Genomic DNA, 5,590 nt, shown 5'->3' with positions numbered 1-5,590 from the left:
AACAAGAGTGTTCAGAGTTTGCCCAATACCCTGTATTTTGGTATTTTGTTTCATTTAAAATAATACAACAACTCTAAAAAATGTGAGATATTATTATTATTATTATTATTTATTTATTTAAGAGTAATTACATTCTCTTTTCTTGAGTTTTTGGAAAATGACACTTCTTCAATTCTTTTTGTATGCCTTATGCATGTGGTCCGTAATAAACATCCCTCTATTGCAAAACCCAATCAAAATGGACAAATTTGTTTTGGAAAAAAACATTTGAGAGGGAATTGGAGAGAAAAATCCTCCGATTGCAACTACACAAAACCAACCCAGAAAACTCATTAATTTGGTTACCCAATTCATCAGGTAAATTCTCCTCAGAGTCAAATTATCAAGTATCCCAACTAGGTAGAGGATTTGAGAATATACCACAGGAGGGCAAATAATGGAAAAAACTTAGGAAACTAAAAATTAATTATAGATTCAAAACGCTACCTGTTGTGGATTATAGCTTGGCAAATAATCCCAACTAGGTCGGTAATTGGAAAAAGGATTAATATTGAGAAAAAAAAGAGTTTATGCTTTGTGAGACAGAGGAAGCAACACTTGAACATATCATTATCCATTGTTTAATTGCAAAATCATTTGAAATGCATTTTAACTCCATTATTGACAGGGTAAGATTTGTGATCCAATAAAGCAGAAGAAAAGTTGAAACTTTTTTCTAAGAAAGAAGAAAGAAAATTCATATTATTGATAATTGAATTAATAGTATGCTTTGGTATAATATGGATGACAATAGACCACGTCTTATGGCAGTGGAAGTGTTGAACAGAAATCTCATAGACTATCTTCTTATTGGATGTTGATGAAAGTTAGTCAAACTTAATTAATAAACCACCTGAAAGTCAAAGGTGCTTGTGGATGTGGCCTTTTGAACAGTAACGTAGCACTATTAATAATGGAAAAGGACTAAAGAAACTGCAGAGAAAAAGACAAAGCAAACATGGCTGGGTATATATATATAACATATATTGTGATATTCACTCACGCATCTCTCCCACAAGGTATCATGAGTTCTAAGGTCAATAGAGGTCTACTCCTTGGTCTTCTTCTACTTACCGCCCTATCTCTTACATGGAGCTTGTTTTTCACAGGTAAGACTATCTCAGACTCAGAGTAGCACTTTTTTCTTTAAATTATATATTTTTTGGCATGTATATATTGCTATTGCTTCAAATTTTGTGTTATTTATTTGGGAATACGATAAAGAGAGAGGTACGGTATGGTGAGCCTTTCGTTTAACTGCTCTGTGTATATTACCATATTAGATGCAAATGAATATTAAACATGTGTTCTAACCAATGAAAATTGCGCATTAGATGGCTGTAAAATGAAAATTTTATCTTTACTCATATGTGTTCTAACCAATTGAAAATTTTATTTTGACCCGTGTTCTAACCAATATATTTTGATATAAATTGAAAATTATAGTTTAGAAGTATTATTAAGTACTCTATAATTATTAATTAAGTATCAATTTATCTCAATTATATGATCTATAATATAGAAGTAAAAATACAAGATTTGGTGATGAATTGGAAAATCAATAAAGTAAATCTTCAAAGGAAAAACTACGTACTATGGGGACAAAAACAATCCTCTTAAAAATCCACTATGAAGAAACAATTACAAATAGTTAGAACTTACTAAATCTTCGTAGCCTAGACTCTCTATGCAACCTTTGAAAGCGACTCAGTTGTCTTCCTACAGTAGTAGTCACAACAACTCTGAAATAGGGATGGCAATTTTCCCCCGCCCCGCTTGACCCGCCCCTTCCCGCTTCGCCCCGTGCGGGTTTTCCCCGCCCCGCAAATATGATGGGGCGGGGATGGGGCGAGATTTTAGACCCGCATCATGGGGCGGGGCGGGGATGGGTTTACACTTTTTAAACCCACCCCACCCCATCCCCGCCCCACCTCCCATTAATAAGGATTAAGTTATAATTTTTTCATACTCTAAAATCCTACTATTTAAACAAAAATATCATCAACTTATTTTATTCTACCTAACGTGGTTCTACCTCTCTTTTTTCTCAAGCAAAGTTGGAAATAAGGTACCGATTTTAACTCTTTTTTTTGTCTTTTCATTCATGATTCAAATGTCTTTCTCAACTTACTGTTCATCATTAACATAATATGAGATTTTTGTGTCATACTATGAGATTTTTGTTATGACATTGTCTTGTTAAACATTTAGATAATATTATTTAGTTTTTGCTAAAAATTAGTTTGATTTGATAGGATAAATTTATTTATAATTTCAAGTATATTTTTAATATTGAAACATTTCATTTTATTTGAAAAAATGGTAATAGTTATAGGGAAAATTAACAAGAAATAAAGTTTTATGGTATAGGGCGGGGCTTCGCGGGTCTTCGCGGGGCCTTAAGGGGCGGGGATGGGGCAAGAAATTTTTCCCGTCATGCAGGGATGGGGCAAGAAAAATCTATACGGGGCGGGGGCGAAGATCCCATCCTTCGGCCCCGCCCCGCCCCATTGCCATCCCTACTCTGAAATTCTTCTATAGCGATTTTCTTCATACGAACCAGAACTTCTAGTATATTCGAAGGTACCTTCATGAAGATCTATTTTACAATAAACTCATTGAAATAATTATGTGGTTTCAAGAAAGACTTAAAAACTCAAGGTATATATATATACACCTTGAGTTTTTACGTCTTTCTTGAAACCACATAATTATCTCAATGAGTTTACTTTAATATATATATATATATATATATATATATATATATATATATATAATTTCATTATTATTGTTATTTTTTTGTTTAAGAAAGTGTTTTATATGGTTGCAAAAAATAGGGTTGAAACCTAGCATAAACCATTTTTCTAATAAGATTCGGATATCAAGTCCTTGAGCAATCTCCCCTATCTCTCACTCATTTCAATTTTAAATTTGTTCAAATTTGTGTCTGTTTTGATGCCCCATGTCTACTTTTCAATAAAGAAAATTTCACTGGGAAATTCGTTAGGGTACGAAAGACAACTCCTCAACTATAAGCATATCATAACTTTGTCATTTTTGAGCACCTTATGACTTGAACCTTGCCTAATACAATTTAAACTTAGCCCTAATACAATTTAATGAATACCACCAATTTTGACAAAGTACTAGGATTTTCCAACGCATCTATAAATACAAAGACAAAACTAACTCTTAAGTCTGAAGCCTCCATGCACACAATTAGATTATGATAAATGAATAGTGTATAATGAAGTAAACACTTATGAGGGTAATTATAGAATATTTCAAAAGTACAATAAATGCATACTTCATCTTTTCACATGATAGTGGATCACGTTAATTAAATTTATGATAAATCATCCAATATTCATGTTAGAGTGGGGTGTATACATTTATTTTACTCCTAGAGTATTCTATAATTTTGCCGCTTGTAAAACACAACAATCCAATATTCATTTAGAACTTCCCTTGAACAATTAGGCTTCAAGCAAGAAAGAATAAATTAATAAAAGAAAAGAAAAGAAAAAAAAAAAACCCCAACTTGAACAACTATGTAGAATAATCTTTTAACCAAAAATTGTAGTGGAATATTATGAAGTATAATAAAATTATGTCTTTTTACTTCCCAAATAACTGTATTTATGATCTTTTTAACTTGGTATCTATATTCTCCAGATGAGAACATGAAGTTAACTGAAGCAAGAGATGGAAAAGAATTGTCTGGAGTAGGCTTATCCAAGCGCATTCCCGGTTCGTATAGAGTACCTGCATCACCACCACCGCGTCCTCGCCCACCTCCAGGCCGCAGTCCGTTCCCCTAGTGGGCAAATGACAACGTCAAAATAGTATTTGTAATTGTCATTTTGGTTCACTTCGAAGATTACAACCAACCCTAGGGAATGTGAGGTATTACCTTGTTTGGTTTGTTACTTATGCAACAGAAACACAATATGGGAATGTAAGATTATAATTAAGTACACATTTGGTACATTTTCGAGAAGAAAGACATTGAAACTTTATTAATGAAGAAAATTAGCCATGATCCGCTACAAAAATATCTTAAAGGTGAGATGAAGCATTCTCCATCCACACTGATAAACTTCTAACATGTCTTGCATATTTATATAGCTAGATTGTGAGCTACATTATTACCTACCCTACGGACATGTAAAAAAGAAACACAATGAAATGTTACTAAAGTAGGTAATAATGATAAGAATAATAATGGTAATATCAAGATCTTGTAGGATGATCTCTCTCTCTCTCTCTCTCTCTCTCTCTCTCTCTCAAGATCTTCTCCAACTCTTGGGAACTCGCCGGTGAGGAAGATAATGTTGGCGGCGGTGTGGTGGAGCTTGGAGAGGTTGTGAGGGAAGGAGGAGGAGGAGGAGTAGTGGCTGTTGAGGTTTGAGAGAAACAAACTGCGGCCGGGTATTTTTTTTTTTTTGTTGATCAAATAGAAACTTAAAAGTGAGGTTAACACGATTGACTAATATTACAAACTACAATACATGGCTACTATAGATCGAGGTTCATTTTGTTTTGAATAATGCTAAAGATATAAATTATTTTACACAATTTTTTACAAACTGTTGATGTTGTGAGTAATTATTGATAAATGAAAAAGTAATATTAATAGTGAGCGTAGATGAAAACTAATAAGAAGTTGACCACATCAACATTTTGTAAAATTATTGTAAAATAGACTGTGGCTGTAACATTACTCATTTTGTTTTTACTTTGAAATTGACCATAATGAAGTTGCAATTGACACAAGCTTCAGCTTTTTTATTTGGGTAAATTTATTATGTTTAAAAAGAAGTGGGATTTAAAAAAAAAAATTATACATAAGCAAATGAGCTGAAAGAATAGAATTTTAAATGAGCTATGTAGAAGTCTATTTACTTCCCAATTAACCAAACCGTCTGTATTAATGTTCTTCTTCCTTTTTTTTTTTCTTTTTCTTTTTTGGATAAAAATACCATAACTTTATTAAGAAGAAGATAGTCTTAATGTTCTTCTTAATTAGGGACGGACTCAATATTTCTAGTTAGGGGAGCCGAAGTATAAGAAAAAAAATCATAAAATTTTAAATAAGCATTTATTTAGTATTAAAAAACCATTAACAAAGACAAATGCACAACATCATTATTTCGTATTACATTAAGCAATCAACATTGATACCAAAACTAATGTCAGACAATAAATTCTATTGAGAGAGTGGTGGGGGGGGGGGGGGGTTGTGGGGGGGGGGGGCCGTTGTGTTTGGGAAACTAAGGAACAATGAAAGAAAGGGATATATGAATGAGGAAACCGCACTTGGACATGATCAATTGAGCCTTGGTTCCTCTTAAATAGAGTCCTCTAAAAAAGTTCCCCAAATCACATCATGTACAGAAAATAAACTCATAATGAGATTATATTATATTTTGAAATAGAATTTAAATAGCAATCAAATCTCTCTCTAAGTCTAATAGCATCAATCAATTAATGTCAATCAACATCAATCACAATCAATTAGGTTGATAATTACAATCAATAGGTCAAATTT

The 5,590-nt window shown here is 32.7% G+C and overlaps 1 long non-coding RNA gene across 1 annotated transcript; it reads left to right on the top strand.

Annotated features, from left to right (window-relative positions):
• Window positions 1–1,008: 1,008 nt before the first annotated feature.
• Window positions 1,009–4,094, top strand: LOC142631882 (uncharacterized). The gene is made up of 2 exons (XR_012843672.1): window positions 1,009–1,148; window positions 3,715–4,094. It is a non-coding gene; the product is annotated as an uncharacterized LOC142631882 (long non-coding RNA).
• The last annotated feature ends 1,496 nt before the right edge of the window (window positions 4,095–5,590 follow it).

The sequence above is a fragment of the Castanea sativa genome, chromosome 4, assembly GCF_040712315.1.
Source record: "Castanea sativa cultivar Marrone di Chiusa Pesio chromosome 4, ASM4071231v1".
NCBI classification, from domain to species: Eukaryota; Viridiplantae; Streptophyta; class Magnoliopsida; order Fagales; family Fagaceae; genus Castanea; species Castanea sativa.
This window is presented reverse-complemented; position numbering and strand designations above follow the sequence as displayed.